Source organism: Papio anubis, chromosome 3 (genome assembly GCF_008728515.1).
Source record: "Papio anubis isolate 15944 chromosome 3, Panubis1.0, whole genome shotgun sequence".
NCBI lineage: Eukaryota > Metazoa > Chordata > Mammalia > Primates > Cercopithecidae > Papio > Papio anubis.
This window is the reverse complement of record NC_044978.1, coordinates 102,495,573-102,520,301: the sequence shown is the minus strand read 5'-3', so window position 1 is coordinate 102,520,301 and position 24,729 is coordinate 102,495,573. Positions and strand designations below refer to the sequence as shown.

Below are 24,729 nucleotides of genomic sequence, written 5' to 3'. Positions count from 1 at the left end.
AAAACCTCAGTGCTTTTGTTGTTGTTTTGAAAATGGATTACAGCCAAAGTGATCCTTCTTGTTCCTCTGGATTCACCAATCTTACTTATTCTCCACAGCAGTCTCTTTTCTTCCTTTTTTCCCTGGACTGAGGCTGCCCTGAAGGTTACCTTAAGCAATTCTCTGACTTCTTCCATCTTATATATTCCTGGACAGTACTACTACTTGCTCTCAACTGAAAAACACTCTACTAAGCTATTAACACACTTTTTTTTTCTAGAGTCATTTTTATAAGACTGCATTTTTAAAGAGCTTTTGTAAAAGTAATACATGTGTCTAATTACTAATAACAAATGAGTGTATTTAGCAAATTGAAAATGCAATAATTTCCTGGACTACGAAATGCTAGTGAATTAGCTGAAAAATCCAGAGCTAAATTCCTTGTTGCTCTTTTTTGTATATTTTATAGAATCCTATTATAGAGCACCAATCAACTGAGAAAGTAATTCAAGTCAGAAATGCTAGCTTATTCATAGAAACATTATTAAATCAATTAACCTACTAATGGCATCTGCCAGTTCATTTTTAGGAAAGATTCAGTAGCAATAAAATTAAAGTACAACCACAAATTTTTCCTTGTCTCAGGTTTTCAAGGAAGAAAAATAATAAAAATGTTTTCAACATTGTCTTTTACAATAATTGGATTGTGATTAAAAAAAAAAAACTCCGAAATAGCTTTTTCTAACAATGAGGTATCTATTCTGAAGCATTTCCTATTAAGTGAAAATTATTTTTATGCAAGCTTTTTTAATTGCTGAAAGTGTAACTATCCTCACACATTTATTCCCCTTTTAAGGACAAAATAAAATAAATCATGTTGTTACATTTTATATTATGTTTCTTCTGACTGATTTCCCCGCATCCTTCGGTTACAGTTTATCTACAGCATTGTAAACAATTCCAGTTACTGTCTCTGAGGAAGATGCAACATTGTAGGAAATGTTTGTGATCAGTACAGTAAGAATGAATAACCAAACATTTAGATGTATATTCTTAAGGCATAAAGAACCTCGCCCTGGTTAGGTAGAAAAAGTGAAAGGTTTAAGAAAGAGATAAAATATAGTTTTGACTTAGGAGAAACAGGTATTCTTTCTCATAAGTCAGAGAATGTGTTAAAATCATTAGAAAAATGATACATTTTGTTATAGTTGAATGGGAAGATACATATTACCTATGCACTGGGAAACTGAAAGTATAGTCCACAATGGATTATTAAAAATAAGGTAATAACTTTAAGTATTCACAAAATAACAAGGGAAGACAATAATTAAACTAGCTGGTTAATTAATACAAAAATCAAGGTTGCGTGAGAGAATGTTTGCCTCATGACATTTGAATTGTATTCAGATAGTCATTGCCTTAGTCTGTTAAACAAAATACCACAAACTGAGTGGCTTATAAAAATCACTTATAAAAACAGAAATTTATTTTTGTTTCTATTTTTACACAGTTCTAGAGACTGGAAAGTCTAAGATCAAGGCACCAACAGACTTGACATCTGGTGAGGGACCATTCACTGGTTCATAGATACATGAACTGTGCCCTCATGTGGTAGAAGGGGCAAAGGAGCTCTCTGGAATCTCTTTTATAGGGACACTAATCCCATTCATGAGGGTGCCACCCACATGACCTCATTTAATCCTAATTACTTCTGAAAAATCCTACCTTGTAACACCATCATATCAAAAAGTAGGGTTTTAACATATGAATTTGCTGGGGGACACACACATTCAGTCAATAGCAGCTATTTTGTCTAAATATAAAAAAGAGAGTTAAAAGAAACAGTTTTGATTTTTTGTTGTTGTTATAAAATCTGTCTCTCTATTCATCTTAAGTGAAATTACTCTCAGCAACATTGAAGTTAAAGTAAGAATAAACATGAATATATCTCAATTAAAAAAACAAACAAACACTTGCCTATAGAATTTTTATTATGACAGCAGTAGCAACAAGCCTGGTGAAAATCGTAAAATTTGTACTTCATCCTGAAAGAAAAAAAAAAAAAAAAAAAAAAGACCTAATTTTAGTTCTCCTGTTAAGCAGTGGCAGAAAAAGTGAAAAAAAGTTTCAATGGGCTTCTTTTCCAAAATAAGTTTTTAATGCTTGTGTGACCATAGGAAAAACTGTTATATTGCTAGTGTTTTGCCCCACCTAGTGCTTTGTTATCTTATCTTTGGGTTTGCTACATTTCAACCATACATAGTCTATGCTAATTAAGGCTTTTAGAAAATACCACTAATTCAAATGTTCTTCCAAATGAAGTCATGATTTGTTAATTTAGTACCACTGGAATATTTGGAATAGTACTTAACTGTAAAATAGTCCAGTTTTCTAACCTTAATATTCTAGATGATCATGCTTGGGAGGTTTTGAATGCCATTATTTGAGATATTCTAAATTTTTTGAATGCCTCAGAAGAGAGTTATAATAGCTTTGCAGCACTCTTGTTCCCATGGCAATTTGTGAAAGAAAAGCAAGCCCGACTTTTTCTGTTTAAACCAACTTAATCTTTTGAATTAGACAGCTATGTCCAACCTCATAACAGCTGAGATGTCAGGAAACACAAACTTTTGGAACTTTATCTTAAGATAAGATATAAGAAGATAAAGTTGTTAAAATATCATTTTTATAATTTATTTAATCTCCCATAACCATTCCACAACAAAGGCATGCAAATGCCAAAAATGTGAATTTAAGTTTGTTGTCTGCCTCAAGCTCAGTAAAGATTGAACACCAAAATGATGAAACATCTTCCCTAAAGAAATCCAACAATTTTTCTCTTGTCCCAGAGTGTTGAATTGGAATGCAGTGCAATTGTAACAGAGGCCCCAGCTGATCCAACATGGCATTGGAGGATCAGATGCTTTCCATATTACACCAAATTGAAGTAAGGGGACTAGGTCTTTGTAACCTTGTAGTCACTGAGTGGGGGCTTCCCAGTGAGAAATTACCCCTTTAGCTAAGGGTACTTCTTAAAGAGTAGTTAGCTTTGTGGCTAAAGGATAGAGTGCCTCAACCATGAAAATTATCTAGGATTAGAAACCATGGTATCCATCGACTTCCCGGTGGGAGACTGAATATATGTGTATAAAATTACTTTTTTTTTTTTTTCTTTTTGAGATGGAGCCTCACTCTGTCACCCAGGCTGGAGTGTACTGGTAGGATCTCTGCTCATTGCAACCTCTGCCTCCCGGGTTCAAGTGGTTCTCATGCCTCCACCTCCCGAGTAGCTGGGATTACAGGCACACACCACCATGCCTGGCTAATTTTTGTGTTTTCAGTAGAGGCAGGGTTTCACCATGCCATGTTGCCCTGGCTGGTCTTGAACTCCTGGCCTCAAGTGATCCACCCTCCTTGGCCTCCCAGAGTGCTGGAATTACAGGCCTAAGCCATTGCACCCAGCCTAAAATTACATTTTAATTCAAGTTTTTCACAATCTTTAGCTTCCAAAAATAGTGGCAACTACAGTAGTGAAATGGGAGAGTTCCCTGATTCACCTGGCAAGATGTGCGACAGGGTGCAACTTGCCTGTTGGATTGCCCCGCAGGTCATACCCTTTATGCGAGGGGGAGCACACAGATGGGCAGGTGCAGGAACCAAGGCAAGTGCTTTTGGGCTCCAGACTCAGGGTAGCATCTAGGAGTGGGTGTCTGCAACTCCCAAAGCCCAAGTGGGCATGTGCAGTGTGCTCCTTTAGCTTTACCATCTGCAGACGGCTTGTGTGTTAATAATTAGCTCAATGCACCCTCTGCTTATGGCAAGGGCAGAGGGCCAGTGTGACAGTGTTCTGTATCCGAGCTCTTGCTCAATGTCCCAAAAGAATCTGATCACACACGGACTCAAAGAATGAGTGCAAGCTTTTACTGAATGGTGGAGGTGGCTCTCAGTGAGATGGATGGGGAGCTTAAAGAGGGGATGGAGTGGGAAGTGACCTTCCCCTGGAGTTGGGCCTCCCAGCGGCCCGACTCTTCTCTGACTGACCACCCACAGCTGAACTCCCCTCAGCTCTTCTCCCTTTCAATGCCACATTGTTTCAACATCACTGGTCCACTGGTCTGCTGGCCCGCTGGTGCTGGTCTGTTTCCCTCCTTGTCTCCTTGTTTGTGGGTCTCTTCTGGAGCTTGGGGTTTGAGCTTTATATGGGGACAGGATAGGTGGCATGGCAAGCCATAAGGCAACTTTTTGGGAGCAAAAACAGAAATGCCTGTCCTCGTTTAGAAACACTGGTCTTCAGGCTTTAGAATGGAGCCTTTGCCAAGGGAACCGCAGCCTTCTATCCAGTATTTCCCTGTCTCCTGTCCGTATAGGTAGCAATTGTATCTGTATCTGTTGTCAGTCCATAATTTCACAAAATATTTTCTAAAAATTGCTGTTGATTGTTTTATCAACCAAATTTACTAAATTTGCTAGATAAAATTACTGGGAAATGAATAAATTAAGTAAATCTGACACCCTTTGGTACCATCAATTATAATACAAAAATTAAAAATCACAACCACCATAGCTTTTATTTGTTGCTTAATTAAGTATATTTATTCTCATTAACGATTAACCTACTCAGGAAAAGGGGGTATAAGCTTTGGAGACAGGCAGACTCACATTTGAATATGGTTATCCATCCTATTGTATAACTTTGACAAAACATTATATCTTAACCTCTCTGAAATTTGTTTTCCAAATCTATACACTGAGAATAACAAATTATTTTTAAATTTGATTTGCTCTTACCTGTAAATCATACACTTTAAACCTTATCCATCTTCATTTTCCATATGCCCAATCTATTTTATAGTAATAATAAAATTCACAAATTATCTATCTTCCTCTAACTACTGCCTTATTTTTGTCTCTTGTTTTGTAAACAGTCTTTTAAAAATGGATGTCTACACCAATGCTTCTCAAACATTAATGTTCTGAGCAATCATATGAATATGTTGTTACAGTGCAGAGTTTGATGCAGTAGTTGTGAGGAGGTACCTGAGATTCTACATTTACAAGTATCTCCTAGATGGGGTTGATGCCATGGTCCATAGATCATCATTTTTATAGCAAGAATCTCTATGTACTGTCACCATGAGTTTATTGCCCATTGACCTCTTACTCCTCTGCCATCAGGCTCAGATAATAGTACAACATTCACACCACTCCATTGCATGGGCTGTAGTAATCTCTTTATAGTTGAATCTAATGGATACTTTTCAGTCTCTAACTTTGGTGAACCCTTCAGCCTTTGATTGCCAATAATGTTGATGGAACCATTATTAGGAGGGCCTATGTAGATAAATGCCACCCCATCACCAGGACTCCACAGCAGGGAAGTGAAACCATGACCAATTTGTCTCACTGCAATTTAGGAGATTTCTTCTCATCCATACAGTCATGCATTTCCTTCCCTCTTCATCTTTATTCCTTCACATGGTTAATCTCTCTTCATCCTTTAAAACTAAATTTACACACAGCCCCTCTGAGAAATATTTATTTTTTTATTATACTTTTAAGTTCTAGGGTACATGTGTACAACATGCAGGTTTGTTACATAGGTATACATGTGCTATGTTGGTTTGCTGTACCCATCAACTTGTCATTTCCATTAGGTATTTCTCCTAATGCTATCCTTCCCCCAGCCCTCCACCCCCAGACAGGCCCCAGTGTGTGATGTTCCCCGCCCTGTATCCATGTGTTCTCATTGTTCAGTTCCCATCTATGAGTGAGAACATGTGGCATTTGGTTTCTTGTCCTTGTGATAGTTTGCTAAGAGTGATGGTTTCCACCTTCATCCATGTCCCTACAAAGGACAGGAACTCATCCTTTTTTATGACTGCATAGGATTCCATGGTGTATATGTGCCACATTTTCTTAATCCAGTCTATTATTGAGGGACATTTGGGTTGGTTCCAAGTCTTTGCTATTGTGAATAGTGCCACAATAAACATACATGTGCATGTGTCTTTATAGTACAAGGATTTATAATCCTTTGGGTATATACCTAGTGATGGGATCGCTGAGTCAAATGGTATTTCTAGTTCTAGATCCTTGAGGAATCTCCACACTGTCTTCCACAATGGTTGAACTAGTTTCCACTCCCACCAACAATGTAAAAGCGTTCCTATTTCTTCACATCCTCTCCAGCGTTTGTTGTTTCCTGACTTTTTAATGATCACCATTCTAACTGACATATAAATATTCCAATTACAGAGAAACAGAGAATGTTATACAATTAAAAGAAAGAACAAAAAAGTGCTTATATTTTAATTCAGAAAGTAATATATACTGCTTTCTATTAAGGCGTGATTTTTAAAGATCTTTTTGAAGAATAATGTGAATTATGTGAGTTTGCATTGAGAAAGTCAAGTAAATGTAAGATATTAAGATATTTTGTTGGAGCAGATAGATGCCCATCTTTATCTTAGAAAAAGGGAAAGCATTGTTACATCATACAAACTACAGTCACTGTTTTTCATCTCGCATATATGATACAAATACACACACATACTCACATGTACAAACGCAAATATTCACACTATTTGACTCTAAAGATCCAACTACTTTTATACTACTATGAGGACATTAAAAATTTTAAAATAAGGGTGACGCCAAACCCTCATTAAATAAGGAGATCATTTATTTAAGTATTCGTGAAAAGGATTTGAGGTCAATTTCAATTGAAAATTTTCAAATGGGCTATGGATTGAAGGAAGGAAATGAAAAGATTGAGTTTCTTATTTAATTAGTCAAGCATGTAGCATTTTGCTGGAACTGAACTAATTCTAAAAAGCAGAGTAGATACAGCCTACTTACATGTACAAGGAAAAACATATCTATTCTCTTTTCTTTTTAGAAACTAAAGCACGAACTGGTTAATAACCGGCCAAACATCACACAGTAAGCAAGTAGCAATACCAGATTCCCAGTCAGGCATACTTACTCTGGAGTTTGCTCCTTTAAGACCAAAATATACCCCAGACACCCTCCTTGAAAGTGGGGGCATACAAAGGCTGGCAAAATATTTATGGGTCCCTGCCCCCATGAAATATACACTTCTTCTCTTTGGATATGACCTTTTTGCCAAAACCTGAAGATAATTAAATAGAATACATTAAAGAAGGCTATCAGAAGTATGACATTAGTTACATTTTAGTAATATTTATTCGTTCCAAATTCAAATGCACATTGATAGAATTAGAATCAACCTGAATCACTGGGTTACAATGTCAATGCCCTGCACAAATAAACATACAGGTAAACATGTACTCATACAAATGCAGAAGAGGACACACAATAAGTAGAAAGTGCCTTTCCCTAAATCATAAGTATGCAAAAAGATAAGTTTAAATGGTTTAATATTTAAAATGGCTACTCAGAAGCCATTATTTGTAAAAATGACATTTATTACTCTCAGCACTTCATTACTTTGGCCACATCCTGAAGCGATCTTTAATAATTTCCATAATGGAATGAGCAGATCGGAACTATAATTAACCTCTACAAATTTTTTTAAAAAGACATTTTATTAAGCAAAATAGATATTTGCTCCTCTGTGTTTGCATTCGGTTTTTGAAAATCTCACAATTGTATCAAATATTTAATAAAACAGTTTTCTTTATTTTGATCAATCAGATCTAAACACTGGATATTTTTGAGGATTCAACAGAACTAGACTCAAGGGCCAAAATAAATTTAAAATTCTGGTATTTTTCTCTCTTTTACAACAGAGATTGGACACTTGTAATAACTATAGAAATAATATTAAATCAATCTCTTTTGGTTCTACTGGACAGTAAGGGGCACAACAAGATTGCCACTATTGGAGCTCAGATTAAAGTATGTATAGGGTTATCACAGCGACCTCATCCAAGAATAGGAGACCTGAGCTTACCCTTTCATATAAAATGTCTGCCAGAAATTAGTGAATTCACTGTTGTCAATCAAGCATTTGGGCAGATTTACAGAGTCAGTAAATTAGACCCATAAGTAATGTGGTTGAATTTTTATAGCCTTGAAACGATTGCAGAAAACTGAACAAAAAGATTTATAGTTATTAAACTGGCATCGTTTTTGGTGTAGTGTGGCAAAAAAAAAATAGTGATGACGTTTTCAGATTGAAATTAGGAAATTGATAAGCAGGCAAGCCCTGAATTTTACTTTTTAATTTTGTTTATGTTTTTTTTTTTTTTTTTTTTTGAAATGGAGTCTTTCTCAGTTGTCCAGGCTGGAGTGCAGTGGTGGTCTCGGCTCACTGCAACCTCTGCCTCCCGGGTTCGAGCGATTCTCCTGCCTCAGCCTCCCAGTAGCTGGCATTACAGGTGCCCGCCACCACGCCTGGTTAAGTTTGTATTTTATAGTAGAGACGGGGTTTTACCATGTTGGCTAGGCTGGTCTCAAACTCCTGACCTCAAATGATTCACCTGCCTCGGCCTCCCAAAGTGCTGAGATTACAGGCGAGAGCCACTGTGCCCGACCTGAATTTTATTTTTATAAGTCTTCTAGCCACACATAAAAAATAAAATCTGTATCACAAAATCATCTTTAAAAGCAGTCACCTTCCCTTTCATACCCACATATATGTGTACACATCTAAACAAAATAAAATCAGATCATGTGTTAAAAAATTATTATAGGTAAGTTCTTCATGGATTTAAGAAGGTTTGTAACATTGATCATAAAGTTTCTGTTCTTTGAGATTACTAAAAGGTGAAGAGAAGGAAAAAAGGAAAATACATATGCAGTTTTATAGAGCTGACTTTTCTTTCAAGCTGTTTACAATCTCTTTAGAAAACAAGGATATTTTCAAATACAACATAGAATTGGAATGGAATAAACGTTACATAACAACAATCTCTGTTAATAGTTCAGTCTTAGTGAATTGTTTTTACTATAAGCCGCTTTAAATCCTTTTAGTAAAAGGTGAAATATAAATGCAGAAGTAACTAAAATAAACAGAGACATTGTAACACTGGTTTATGTTCCTTACTTAAATAGTGAATTCACTTCTTGTAAGAAAACAAACAAATCTCACTTAGCAAACTCAAACCTCTGAACACACCTCCTCCCAATATGTTTTCTGCCTCACCTTGGCCTCTCTATTCAAAAATATCAGACAATCCATGAGAAATTATAAAATTAAGTAGTTTGGTTTTTGTTTTTTGTTTTTTCCTTCAGGCGTGATGGCTCATGCCTGTAATCCCAACACTTTGGGAGGCTGAGGCCAGTGGATTGCTTGAGCCCAAGAATTTGAAACCACCCTGGGCAACATAGTGAGATGTGATATCCTGTCTCTACAAAAAAATAAAAAATAATAATTAACCAGATGTGGTGGCATGCATCTGTGGTTTCTGCTACTTGGGAGGCTGAGGTAGGAGGATTGCTTGAGCCCAGGAAGTCAAGGCTGCAGAGTAGTGATCAGGCCACTCCTGAACTCTAGCCTGGGCAACAGAGCAAGGCCCTGTCTTGGGGTGGGAGGGAGAGTGTGTTTTTTGGCTTGCTTTTGGATTTTTTGATGGGGAAAGGGGGACTAATAACTCACTTTAGTTCAGCTTTAAGCAATAAGAGGTCAGTAAAAGTGCTATTATACAATGCAAGAGGGCTTAGGAAAATGATAGACTAATTAAAATCCACTTTAAATTGTGGGAGAAAAACACATTTAAAACTTATATATTCTATTTCAACTTAAATATAAAAGTGTATATTTGTTTGCCAAATATTGATATAAAGCCAAATATGAATGGAATATTATTTGTTCCTCAACCTTTTAGAATTAACTTGCCCATGCCTAATTTCCCAGTACTTTTAAAAATATTTTTTCTTTCTTTTCAAAATATTCAATTCCATTTTTATGGCAATGACAATTGTTTATAATTCTGTGCTCAAATTCTATTGGTTTTCAAAATAGGTAATTGAATTGAGTAATTCTACTTAATAACAATCAGCTGGCATATTGGGGCACAAACAAGGCTGACTCTAGCTAAGCACTGAACTGAAATGCAGGACCAGGAGTGAGTGGGGGATACGAGACAGGATCTTACTAGCCATGAATACTCAGCCATGACTGAAATGAGAAGTCAATACAATATGATTTTCAGAGGAAATTGAGGATGCCATTTAATTTTGTGAATCAGTAAAGTGCAAGTAGCGTAATAGGGCATCCATTATATTACTGATGATTAGGATACCATGGTACCTTGTGAAACGTAAAATCAGGAGTGCAGCTGGCACTCAGGCAGATGTCAGAACCATTGACTGCAAGAAGCACTGAAGGAAACCTAGGAAGTTTCTGTGGGGGAGCAGTGGCGTGGGCACAGACAGCTTCTGTTTGTGTATTGCTACTTACATGTATCTTAGCACAAATGAAATTTCCTCACATCTGGTTCACCTAAAAGAAAATGAAATCCACTCCGTTTCTGGGTTTATTTATTTATTTATTTTTAAATCCTGGAAAATTAAGGCTAAGACATAATGTTTTTGGCCCCACTTCCAAAGTCTCAGGAAATGACTGTTACTTAATAGGGGACCATCTTGGTCCATAACTACTTGTATCGGGAAGGTCACGTTGTTTGGAATAAACACAACTACTCTTTGAAAATATGTAGAAGTGGAGAGGATGGACGCAACTTGGAACAAATATTGAATGTCCTGTTCAGATACATTTTCTCTAACAATAGAAAAATGGGAGAAAAAACCCCACAGGGAATAAAGAAAATTCATACTAGTGTTCCAGACAGAGAGAAAAAGCCTGGGATTCAGAGGCTTAAAAACAAGCAAACAGAAAGGAAAGCAAGACAAGCTCACATTGAAGCCTTTAGGACATGCTGGGAATTTTGACACAGTAGTTCGAGTAAAATCTATAGCCATCGAAGAGTTTTAAGTAGACGTGTAGATATATTTCTGTTAATGATTTAAAGGATCATCCTGGTTGCACTTTGCAAATGATTTCAGTGAAGACTCTTACGAAACAGGGAGATCAGCTAAGAGAACAATGGGAGAAGACAGAAATCTTGTCATTATATTTCAAGTGCAACAATTATAATAGAAAAATATATACATATAATAAAAATGTACTGATCTGTATTTGCAAAGATACGTAGTCCGTGGAATTGTAATCAAATTCAGGGAAAGCAACTTAAGTCAGAATTTGTTTTATTCATTGGATAACCCTGAAGAGAGTTGGTTTTTAATAGAGGCAAACAAGGCCATTGTCTTTCATCAGCTCTACGGGCACTCTTCACAGGATCTCACCTTCCAAATTTATGAAAACCTATTGCTATATTTAAAAATCTCAGTTTTCACTGCCATGCCAATTATTAGTAGCTCTACATGCTATGAATGTTTGAAAACTAAAGATAAATGTTTCTTTGGCATGATTTAGCTAGCATCTTCTATGCAGAAGCTGGAAGGGTCTTCTTTCATTCTACCATAATGTTTCAGAGCTTTTGTTTTTGAATTATTTACAGACCTGAATGTAACTCCTGAAAAAATCTTTAAATGTTCAAGGCATAATTTTTTAATATTTGAAATAAGATATTATGACCGATTTTATAGAGTTATTTTGAAGTCTAAATCTTTACTTGCCTTATTCTATGCCTACTGCATAAAAGTCCTCAACAAATGGCACTTCTATGTAATTCCAGCATTAATTTTTCCATAATAAAAGCAGATGACTTATAATATAGTGAGTAATAAGAAGATACGCAAAACGTTTTCACCTGACTTTCCATTGCATTTAATCAATTTACAAATTAAAGTTTAATGGACAATGAAACTGCTATCAGCAGATAAAAGTAGGTTTGGGATCAGGTTTCCCAAGGAGACACTATTCTCTTCCTAGGCTCATTTCAAAGGATGAAATAGAGACTCAGATTGCTTTAAGAGAAAGTGAGATGATTTTAATGACACTGTAGGCTGAAGTTGAACAGAAAATTTATTATAAAATGAGTCAACCGTACATACAACCTACTCTTTCCTCCCCTCTCTGGAACCATGGGAAACCTCTCTGTTTTGTCTATCAGTTGTCACTCATCTGCTTTATTGTCTCTCCTTACTGCTCTGTATTCTCTGCAAACTTACAGTCTCTACTCTCGCATAACTTCAGCTTTCTCTGCATCTTCTATTATTTTTGTCCCTACTTTTATTCCCAATTAACAAATTTCACATTTTTAGTTTACTTAGCTCCAAGTTTGGGCTGTTTCATAAAAAGATACAATAAACAAAAGCACAGGAGATAATCATATAACTTGTGTTCGTTCTTTTACGTCCTGTCAATTGTTAATTAACATCTGTGTCCATCTATATTTTGAGTAAACCCTATTTATGTAAAGAAGCATTATCTAGTGGAAGCCTTTGTCAAACTAAGCTCATTTCGAGGCCATGAAAGCTAATAGGTGGTGTCCATTATCAATTCTTCTTTATCATCAAATATTTTTAGTAATGCCCGAAATAGTATTACCACCAATTTATTTATAACGTGAAGATATAATGAGCTACTTACTCAGAAATACTAAATCATAAATAGATAAAGTTTAGCCAATCAAGGGGGTGAGAGTATAACTATTTAGAACTTAAACCAGATTATAGTCATTTAAACTATATTATCTAAAATGCGTTGGCTTATCCTAGTTGTAAGAAGTCAGAGTCAGTACTATCCTTTCTTTTTACCTCTCATAAGTCAAATATCTCCCTTCATAATTTGAGTGAGTCCCAGAGAGGCTCTCGAAAGCATTCAGGTAATCCCTGTATCCTTACAGAAATTCCTGTCTATCTGTATTCCTCCCTAGCAGCCATTTGGTTGATATTTGCTGCTCATAAATCTCTCCAGAGAGGTGCATCACCTCTGATCTGCTTCCTGAGCTTGCTGGAAAATCACCTTGCCTGAAACGCTGCTGCCTGGTATATCACAGAGTTGCAAACCCTCAAGGTGCCAAAACTCATAATAAAAGGTGCTCCGTTTATTCTTATATTTAATGCACCTTTATGGAAGCTCTATTGAGTTCTGGAACTGTATGAAGTATAGGGGTTATAGCAATAAACAAGACACTTACGAGACTTGACTTGAGGAGCTTACAATATAGAGAAAAAGAAAGAAAAATTTAAAGTTCCTTCTATGTTCATACCTATAAGAATGGCTATTTAAAAAAATAAAATAAACATAAAAAGAATGTTAGTGAAGATGTGGAGAAAATGGAACTCTTGTGCCCTGTTGGTGGGAATGTGAAACAATGCAGCTGCTATTGAAAACAGTATGTACGTTCCTCCAAAAATTAAATACAGAATTACCATGTAATCCATCAAATTTACTTCTGGGCAAAGTTACATCCAAAAGAATTGAAGTCAAGATCTTGAAGAGACATTTGTACACTCACGTTCATAGAAGCATTATCCACAAGAACCAAAAGGTGAAAACAGTCCAGTCTATTGACGAATGGAAGGATAAACAAAATGTGGTATATAAATACAATGGAATATTATTCAAACTTATAAAGGAAGCAAATTCTGACATATGCCGCAACATGGGCGAAACTTAAAAAAGTATGCCAAAATGAAACGTCACCAAAAGATAAATATTTTATAATTTCATGTATCTGAGGTACTTAGCATAGTCAAATTCATAAAGATAGAGAATAGAAAGAGTAACCAAGAGCTGTGGGAAGAGCTAAATAAGGAGTTGTTCTTTAATGGGCATAGAGTGTCAGTTTTGTATGATGAAGAGTTCTGGACATTTGTTCCTAAACAATGTGAATATATGTAACACTACTGAACTGTACACTTAAAAACAGTTAACCTGGGTGAGGGGGTTCACACCCTTAGTCCCACTGCTTTGCAAGGTAGAGGCAGGAAGACCACTTAAGACCAGGAGTTCAAGACTTGGTCTTGAACTGGGAAATGAGCCAAGACCCCTGTCTCTGCAAAATATTTAAAAATTAGCTGGGCATGGTGACACATGCCTGTAGTCCCAGCTACTTGAGAGGCTAAGGTAGGAGGGTCACTTGAGGCTAGGCATTCAAGGCTATAGTGATGTATGTTCATGCCACTGTACTCTGGCCTGGGCAGCAGAGAGCCTGTCTCAAAAACAAAAATTAAGATAGTAGATTTCAGACTATGTATATTTTATCACAATTAATTCTCTGTCTCTCTGTCTCTCTGTCTCTCTCTCTCTCTCTCTCTCTCTCTCTCTCTCTCTCTCAAGACCCTGCTATGTTTCTGGAGCTCTACAGAATTTTCTGTAGTAAGGACAACATACCACCACAACTGTGGCTTACATAATACCACTTACTTCACAGGCCCAGATTTTTCTGCACAGGTCCTAGTTTTTCCAAAGACCATTTTCAAAACAGCTTTTATGTGAAACATTTTTGGGGAATTCAAAGCTAATCTCTAAAGCAAATAAGCTTTCTCTTTTATTTGGGCACCGCAAGAACCTCCTCATTTCAACTTATCACATTTCTGCTGCTGATGGAATCTTGCAAAGTGGCTGCCAGGTCAGTCAGAAGGAAGAAGGAGCGTTGATGGTCCCACATGTCCAGTTGCTTTTATCTGAGTTGAGCCAGATGTATTATCCCTTAAATGGTTTATTCTCTTCCTTACACTTTGGCAAAACATTTATTAATGCAGAATTTCATATAAACAAGCTAGCCAAATATAAGAGGTCACTGTTCTCATTTAATATTCAAATCTTAAATAAATACAGTATGTTAATAAAATACAATGTTAATCAAAATAAAATTTAAAAGTTTAATTGATTTGTGACAGTATCATGAAATGTTAAAGGCAACTTTTATTAAGAATTTACAACTGACTAGACAGCAATCTAAATGACTGAAATGTATTTTCTCACTTAATCTTCACAAAAATCCTATGAGCTGGTACTTTAATGATCTAATTGTGAAAGTGAGGAAAAAGTTCTAGAGACATTAGGAAACTTGCCCAACATCACACATGAATGATGGACTGCAATTTTTACCTTAGCAAATTGCTTTCTAAACAAGCAATCTTAATCATTACTGTATACTACTGGATGAAGAAAGTAAGACAAAGAGGTGAAATGATTTCTGAAGATTTATGCAACCATGTAATAGAAGAGCCAGGCTTCTTATCCATACTCCAGTGACTTTCTTCCTTTCTTATATCAAACCCATCATAGTAACCACTTTGTAATCTCTCAATAAGACAAAATATTCCCTTTGACTATGATAAGAGAGTCTTCCCTGCTCTTCATGGTATGAGAGGATAGAATTTAGAGGATGGACCTTAGCAATCATACCTTATACACCTTTGTCAATTATCCTTTTCCTCTTCGTGTTGGTCAAATTATAACATTTGTTTATTTATTTTACTCTAGTTAATTTCAGAGCTTACACCATTTTCTTTCTTTTGCCCTAAATATTATCATTATTTAGACAGAAATTTTAAGTGGTAAAGTTAAATTAAAGCACAGCTAGTATATACTTGTAATTTTCATACATGCTAAATTAAAATACATTTCTTTCATATTATGCATTAATTCTTTTCTCACATGTTAATTAGAGAACACCGTCATATATTTCTTATGTGTTCCTGGGACTTCACTGGTGGTGATATTTCCAAACTTTTTCTTTTTGTATGAGATAACTTTTCACTTGTCCTTAGACTTAGTGACTAATAGATCAAGTTTTTGAGAAAAATATTGCACAGAAATAAATTCAGAATAAACGAGAGTACATTAGGAAAATAGAAAAGATCCAGTATAAATACAACTTACCCATTCATCACTGTTATTTGACTGGTGCAACCACGCTATGATTTGGCACTTTACATTCTCCCAAACCTTAAGAAACTAGTTGATCTTGTTGAATACATCACATGCCACTAAAGGTATGTCACATTGCTCTGAGTAGGTACTTTAACAATGTACAGAAAACAATGCATTTTGTTTTTATTGTTTGCTGTGTATAAATATGCAAAGAAAAAAATCTTGACAGACTTGGGCTTTATTTTCAAGTAAATAACTGCCTTAAGTAACTTATAGTCTACCAAAGCAAAATCAGAACTCTGTTTTTTTGAAATCTGATCACAACTATGTTCACATGTAGCATTGCAATTTAATCAATAGTCAATAAACTATTCTGAAGTGATAGCAATCATTAGAGTTGTCTAAGCAATTCTCATTTTCTCTCAAATAGATTTACTAACAGAGGAAAAAAGAAGAGAAAAAATAAAAAAAAAATACTTTGAGTTAAAGTTTTTTTTTATTATTATTCTCAAGGGGGAATAGTACAAAGGTGAGGTAATGTAAGCTAGTCATAAAATGTTCCAACTAAAAAAACATATTGGCATGAAGAAAATTACTTTTGTCTGAGCTAAAGGGAAAATATAAAATTGTGTTCTCTTGGGGATGGAGCCAAGTCTCCAATTCTATCACTACTGAAAGAAAACAATCGTAGTTTAAGGGTCAAACTTGTTTCTGTTATAAAAGTAGCAGGTTTTTCTGTGATTAGTGTCTGAAAACCACTAACCCTTACCTTCGCTTCTTTTCAGCAACCTTGAAAATCTTGGTGTCATAGCTATCTACCTGGATATGTGAAATTCAATAATGTTCTACATAAATAGATAGATATATATGTGTGAGGTAACTTTTAAGCAATTTGAGTGGTGATTCAACTTTGGGGTAAGAAATCTTAAATTGCAGTTCCTACTAACTTGTTTTCTGAATACAAAGGTGGTATAATTAAACCCAATCAGTAAAATGTATGCATTTGGGGTTTTCCCTACTCTTGTGCAATGGGCTAGAGTCCTTTTACCCACTTGCCCTCCTCCTCTTTGAATACAAGACTAGACCCACATTTGCAAGGTTCTTGGCATTCCTTGGAAATTTCATCATGGCCATTGAACAAGTTGAAGTAGTAAGCACAAATTTAAAAAAATATAATGTTGGCCCAAATAGATGGATCTTCCAATTAATTAACCTAGTTAGAGTCACGTCTTGGCTCATGTAAGATATCTCTAACACTGATATTAAAGAGTTCAAAATGAAGTGGGCAGCATTAATGCCAGAACAATGAAGATAACAACAGTAATCTGACAGAATTATCTAAATAGAAATAGAATCGACAGAGAATCCAGAAATGCCAAAGTGGGAATATGGCTGAGATTGGAGCAAGGCATACTACTAACAGCTTCATTTGGTAGCAATATGTATCTTTATGGATTATAACATAGAAACTATTGTGCACACTCACTGAGGCCTACATCAATATTCCTTCAATATGATGATTATAATTCTAATGCACAGTTGATCAATATTTCACTGTTTTGGGGGAGTTCTTGCTTTCTAGCCAAGGAATAATCTGTATCTTCTTGTTTAATTCAAAACCAAAAAATTTTAAGACATTAAATATGGTTGAAAAATATTCAAACCTATTTTGTTTCATATTTATTTATTATTTATTGAGACAAATTCTCACTATATTGCCCAGGTTGGAGTGTAGTAAGTGATCACGACTCACTGCAGCCTCAGTCATCTGGGCTCAAGCAATTCTTTCACCTCAGCCTCCCGTGTAGCTGGGACCACAGGCATGTGCCACCATGCCCAGATTTTTTAAAATTTTTTTATGATTTAAGGAGACAAGGTTTTGCCATGTTACCCAGGCTGGTCTTGAACTCCTGGGCTCGGGGGATTCTCTTGCCTCACCCTGGCAAGTCTATTTTAAACACTAATGATCACTAGAGAATTTTGAAAATAGAGATGCACTTTTTTTTCCTATGTAGAGGACAAGATCCATAATTGTAGGCCATTGTGAGTTTTTTGTTTGTTTTGTTTTTATTTTTTGTTTAGTTTTGTTTTTTTCCCCAAATCACAAATTTAGTTTTAGATCAATTTGGACCCTGGCATTTCATAAGTCAAAGGCATCCAGCAGAGATGGATTTTTAGAGAGATTCAGAAAATGCTTGAAGGCTATGGACAAGCATGCTTAAGCTTAACATTCCATATTAGGCCAAACAACTTTTCAAACTCTACCAATTCAGGTCACCAAAGAAACAGCATATACAAATTATGACAAATTATGAAAAGGAGGGTTTTGTAAAGGATAACATACAAATTTTAAAACACAAGGAAAAGTGCAAAAGATGGCACAGTATCCTACAGTTAGTAAGAGTGGAGCACCATTCCTACCCAATGGTCCGAACAGGAAAGGGGTCTGTTTGAAGACTGAAAAGTCTTTGTGGAAAGTTCATCTTAAGGAGTTGAAATCTTAAGATGAACATAAGTCAAGAGATTCAACTGGATCGTGGCTGGATTACAAGGATGGAAAAATAGTAATAAGGACTATTACTTGATTCTCCTTTTCCAGTGTATTGCCTGACCCCCCAATGGCTATCCACCAGAAACCTGAAAGAAGAAACCTCTTCATGTAGTCCATTATGTCATCTTTCTGGGACATGATACAGGTAGAGAGATGAGAAGTGGGGGCCTGGGGAGAGAGAAGAAGAAAACATTCAGCATGTAAATCAGAAGACAAAGTCATCCTTTCATAATGAACATGTAACTATTTAGAACTAAGTTGCGAGATGTGTCAATTCTGATAGTTTTTCTGAAGAAGAAAATTAATTTGGAAAAGACAGAGCTACTTAAAGGTACCAAGTATCCATTGCATATCAGCTGTTTAGTATATTTTAGGAGCTAAGCTAGCAAATTTTGGAGTTAAACTGTCTGGGTTTGAATCCTACATCAACTCTTGATTTGTGTGACATTGCACAAATTATTTAGCTTCTCTGTACATCAATTCCTTCATCTCCTTAGTGAGAGTATTAGAGGTCCTAATTCAGACAAGTGTTTTGAGCATTTAAGATGATAAGTGTAAATGCCATATGCAGAATTAAAAGCAATCTCAAAAGTAGCAGCTACTATTATCATGATAATTTTTAGGCACATTAGCAATAAGAAGAGTGAGTACAAGGGATGAACTCTACCAATCCAGAATCTTGATGCTTTCTCCTCTTGATTTCCTGTAAGCTATTTTAGGCTGTAGAATCATTGCAGGTGAAGATACAATGCCGAACCCAGCTAGGTTCATCACTAGCTTCTTGAAAACTCTTGGTACAAATTGGAATTAACAGAGACTTGTTGGAATTTTCTTTCCACAGAAGGTGTTAATGACAGGCACAGCTGAAGTCAAGATGGGTCTATTTCTGCTGAGTGTAAGCTCCCTGGAAGAGTAATCAGCAAGAATCTGCAAATTCACCCCTATAATGGTTTTGATGAGAACACTGTCCTGTATCCCCCTTCTGGAATCAGATGGTGCCATTTTTCATATTCTGAAAGGAGCACCACAAGAGGTCAATGCAGAAACAACATCCCCTCATAAATCTTTGCTCTTTTATACACTTAATCAAAAGAAGCCTGGAGAACAGGCAGATTATCTGTGCATGGTTTACTTCATGGGTTATAAGGTTTGTGAAAAAAAATTACTCGCTCACAAATTGCAGGCTCTCCAAAGCCCCTGCTGGCTGTCACGTCCTCCTGAAGAGGTAAGCATATTTGTCATTGTGCAGGGTGCTTGCCAAGTATGCCTTTTATAAGCACTGCTTTAAAAACTAGACTCTCTTACAAGAAAGAGGCAGAGATTTGAATGAAATATGTTTCCAATGTCTTGATTTTCTGACTGGCTTGATTTTATAATATAATCCAGTATTATAGGAAAATTAATATTTCCACAGCTGTGTTTTATGTAACCAAGGTCGACCTTGGTAAGATTCCAGAATAACTTTTATTCTTATTAATCCAGACTAATATGATCAGAACAGACTATACAATAAACCATAACTGTGCAGTGACTTGTACTTCCTATGATTCCCCATATCTCACCATAGCACTAATAGGTTTTCTGGAAAGCAAAACAACTTATTTACGTGTCCTACAACAGTATCCCATAAAGATGTACTTTTGATTTGCAAAATTATTCATTTATATCTTAGAATTGTTAAATGGTGAATGTATTAGTTTGTGAGGGCTGCCATAACAAAATGCCACAAACTTTGTGGGTTCAATGACAGAAATTAATTTCCTCACAGTTCTGAAGGCTAGAAGTAAGTCTAAGATCAAATGTTACCAAGTTTGTTTATTTTACGATCTCTCTGCTTAATGGGTAGAGGATGTCTTTATGCCTTCCTGATACTATTTACTCTCAATTACTTCTTTAAATACTTTATCTCCAAATAGTCACATTTTCATGTACTAGGGGTTAGAACATCTACGTACAAATTTTGGACAGACATAGTCCCCTACACAGTCAGCATAACAGTTAACCATCATATGAAGTGGTTAAAATATACTCTTGAGAACAACAATATCAAACTTAATATCAGTAAGTTGGCCAGAATTGAATTTATGAATCATAAAACACAATGTGTCCAATACCATTTTCAATCTTTGCATTGTCTGTTCTCGCTGATTGGAATGCTTTTCCCAGGATAGTTTCAGGCTCACTCCCTTACCTCTCTAAGCCTTTATCACTGTCCTCTTTTCAGTGATGCATTCCTTGACTTATCATTAAACACTCTGCCCATATTCTCCATCATTCTTTCCTTCTCTAATGTTCTACAAAGCAATTATTGCCTACTAAATCCCTACCACTTGACTTATGTTTCCTATTGTTCCTCACTATCAATTAAACTTTAAGTTCTGTGGACATAAGGGTTTTTGTCTTATACATTTACTATAGTACCCCTGACATTTTACATATAATAGGAGATCAGTAAATATTTGGTAAGTTAAAGTAAAATGGTTTCATAAATAACATGGCTTTCTATTACATAAGAATAAAGATTAATTTATTCTCTTTAATTTAGTTTTCTAGAAACTAGTGCTGATTTATTATTATATGTATGGTCTTTTTGAGGCTTAAATGTATCTAAGTTTCAAATTTCCAGATATCTTCAGCAAGCAAAAACATTGTGCCAACATGACGCTAAAAATTCCAAGCACACTCATTTGAAGCAGATACTGATTTAAAGTACCTCTTCAAGTACCCTGGAGTGTAGAAGAAGAATGTGACAATGACTGTAATTTTTGTGAAGAGTAATATTGAGGATTAAAACTGGGGTCAATAACTAGATGGATGAGATGAGGTTGGTTGAGATGAGAAATTAATTCCAGATTAACAATTCAGGGTTAGACTGCTTGATGCACAATGATGCCATTCTAAGTTATTAAACAAGGTAATGGCTTGAGAAATGAACAAAATGAATATAACATGAACCCAAGAAGGTAAAGACAGAGAAATGCAGATTTTGGAGCAATGAACATTTATATTAGCTGTCCTATTTTAGGTTGCTTAGGAGATTTTTTGATTTGCATAGGAAGAACTGAAAAGGTGAGAGGTTGAGCTTGGCCATCCATCTTTGGTTTTTGAGTAGCGTCAGACTCAGTGAATACTTCATCATAGTTTAATAATATAAAAGGAAATATTTATCTTTCATAAAACCACGTATTTAATAAGTGTGATTAGATTATAGTTGATATATGAATTCAAGTTACAAAGTCAGCAGCTTAGTTTTATGGAAAGATGAAAGCAGATTAGGAGTCCTGAATTCTACACCTAATACTAGCACATTCTAATTGTACAATTTTTTGAGGTCTCAACATGGGTTACATAGAAGTTCTAATAAAATGGGATACAATTTGTGTGTGTGTGTGTTTCTCTCATTATTATTTTCTACTGAACTTTAGTGAAACCCTTTTACTTATCTCTTTGTGACAAATAAGGCCATTTAAAGAGGACATAAAGAGGAGATTTTGAGGAGCTCTTTTATTTCCTCCCTTAACTCTTCTGTGTCTAGAGACAGAAAGATTAAAGAAAAGGCACTAGTATCTCTTTATTCAAAAGGTCACAGATATAAAACCGTCCTTGTTGCTCCTAGATACTTCTCTAATTCTTGTCAATATGTGTCCTCCTTGTATCAAGCATCCAAATACAGGACCTCACTGGGGCACATGTATGAATTATTTGGAGGGTCTTAAGGTGGTTCATCTCACAGTCTCTTCTCGCTGGTGTCTGCTCACCAAGTGGAAAGTCCCTCTTGAAAGAAATGTTTGCAGGATAGTTTTAACCCAATTACCTTCCAATACATCAATGGAATTCACTGTCATTCCCATGTAAAAAACTGGGATCCCCCTAACTCTCATTCACTGCACCCCCAAATATGGGGCAAATCAACAGTACTGTTGCTTACATTATTATAAGTTATGGAACATATTTTTTGAACTTTCTTCTCATTTGGTTTGAACGTAGACGATGTAGCTTCTTTCTTTCACCAAGAAATGGCAGAACATCACCTCTCATTACAAATCTTAAACTCATAAGAATATGGCTGATTCCTTACTAAGAAATAATTTACCATAAATTCCTGAAGATTAAGTTTCTGGACCCCTTATTTACAAAGGTCCTGAGATAAGATCTAGAATTATATTTATATAGTTACTGAATTTATAAAATATGCAAATAGTAAAAGTATTTGTATATTTGTAAGTGGGACTCCAAAACTATATGAATTCCAGGCTCATAAATCTTGGATCCATCGAACGTCCTACTCTAACTTCTCTCTGTGCTAGTTTTCTGCTCTGATACATTTGGTGAAAGATGCACTTGGACATCAGTCTTCAACTGTAGGTGTCCTTAGAATGTAAGAACATAGACCCGGTCACGGTGGCTCATGCCTGTAATCCCAGCACTTTGGGAGGCCAAGGCGAGTGGATCATTTGCAGGAGAATCACTGGAACCTAGGAGGTGGAGGTTGCAGTGAGCCAAGATCATGGCACTGCACTCCAGCCTGGGTGACAGAGCGAGACTCCATCTCAAAAAAAAAAAAAAAAAAAAAAAAAAAAAAGAATGTATGAATGTTTAGGATTAATCAGGTCCCAGTGCAGACTCAGGTATCAATTATGAAGCAATAAGAAAAGTTCCACTTAACCTCAGTTTCAACAATCTTGTCTCTAATATTACTGAATGTTAGATTTTTATTTCAAAAATTATGAAACTGGTGAGATGACCTCTGGGATAACTCTAGTTCTGACAGTTTGAGGTAGAAAAGTAGGGTCTCATGTGTGCAGTAGTGTGAATCAATATTGATTGATGCTTCAGCAACTTAACAGGAAATGGGATGATGCTTTCTTGACCCTTTCCATGTTTCCTCAGTCTATCAAGCCTCTTCTCATTTCCTTTTCTGATCTAACTTGAACCTCATGATCAATATCCCAAATGACATTATCATCAGCATCCTTGTTTGCCTTGTTTTCTATTCTTTCTTTCTTGGTTAAATTTAATAGCACCTAGCTCCAGATGACTGATTCCACATCCCTGCTCCTAAACTGAAGCAAGTTACCTCCTGGTACCCAAGGTAGTTGTTAATAGCATAAATATTTATGTCACATAGACCTGGGTTTAAATTTTGCCTATGCTGCATGTAGTTGTTTGACATTGGAAAGTAAATTATCTCCAGGATTTCCAGTTTCCTTTATTCTAAAACAATAACACCTACCTCAAATGGTTGTGATGACAGTAAAACTGCCAGTATCTGCACAGGACTTAGTTCGGTACATTGCACAAAATAAGCATTCAATAAATGACAGCCTGAAATGCTAAATGCCACCATATATGTGAATTATAACATCGATTGAACTTTGAAAGCTTCTCTAGTGTTTAATTTTTAATTCTAGAACTTTCCTTTATCCTATGACATTGTTAAAAAAAAAAGTCTTCCCATCTCTGCACATTTTCTACTAACCAGTGGTCTTCTAATTCTCAACAAAAAATCTTTATTTGTACTTCACTGAGAAAATAGACATAATTAAGCAAAACATAATTATTTCCCCCACCCCTCCTAAGACATTTATATCTTCACGATTCTTATCTTTTCTTCTAGTATCAAAGGACAAATTTTTCTTAGATAACTCTTCTCTTGAAATCTGTCTTTATCTGCTTTAAAACACTGATCTGTCTATTGTTTGCTCTGTCATACGTATTTTCAATTTTACTTTCTACTCACTCCTTATAGCTTATAAAGTTTTAATTTTTGCTATCACTACTACTTACCTTTCCTTCAATTACCTTGAATTATTTATGTAATTAAAAATCTATGCAAGTTGTGACAATACCAAAATACAATAGTAAAGTGAGAATCCCTAGAGGCTTGAAGACACATATGTTAAGAAACCTGTGGTAGTTTTACAACAGCTACATAGTTTTTGATACTCCTCTTTTTAAGAGGTAGAGCCTAACTACTTTTTCCACTGACTGTGGACTGAAATTATTGGCTGGCCTCTAATAGAATCAAGTGTGAAGTGGTCTTTTGTCATTTTAGAGACTTGATTATAGAAGACATCTCTCTCTCTCTCTTTCTCTCTCTTCCCCTCTCTCTCATTACTTGCTCTAGGGGAGGCTAGATGTGGCATGAGCATTCTTAACAAAGGCTCACATTTAAAGGAAGTGAGGCTATGGAGAGGTTTTTGTGGTGAGAAATCAAGGCCTCCTGCCAAAACCATGTAAACTTTCCATCCTAGTCAAGTCTTCCAATGACACTCGGCCCTGATGACATAATCACTGCAACTTCATGAGAACCTAAGCCAAAGGGACTCAGCAAAATCTTTCTGAATTCCTGGCCCACAGAAATGGTCAGAAAATTTTTGTTTTTATTTTAGCCAACAAATGTTGGGATTCTATAAAATAT

At 35.7% G+C, this 24,729-nt stretch overlaps 1 long non-coding RNA gene across 2 annotated transcripts in view; it reads right to left on the bottom strand.

Annotated features, from left to right (window-relative positions):
• Window positions 1–9,463: 9,463 nt before the first annotated feature.
• The window catches only part of LOC108585959, a 33,314-nt gene continuing 18,048 nt past the window's right edge, over window positions 9,464–24,729 (bottom strand). The window contains exons 2-5 of one of the 2 annotated variants that reach the window (XR_001902587.3): window positions 18,339–18,476; window positions 13,306–13,440; window positions 10,825–11,000; window positions 9,464–10,408 (exon numbers count right to left, since the gene is read on the bottom strand). This is a non-coding gene — a long non-coding RNA (uncharacterized LOC108585959). Of the gene's footprint in view, window positions 10,409–10,432; window positions 11,001–13,305; window positions 13,441–18,338; window positions 18,477–24,729 lie in introns of those variants that run through there. The other variant, XR_001902585.3, reaches the window with a different exon arrangement.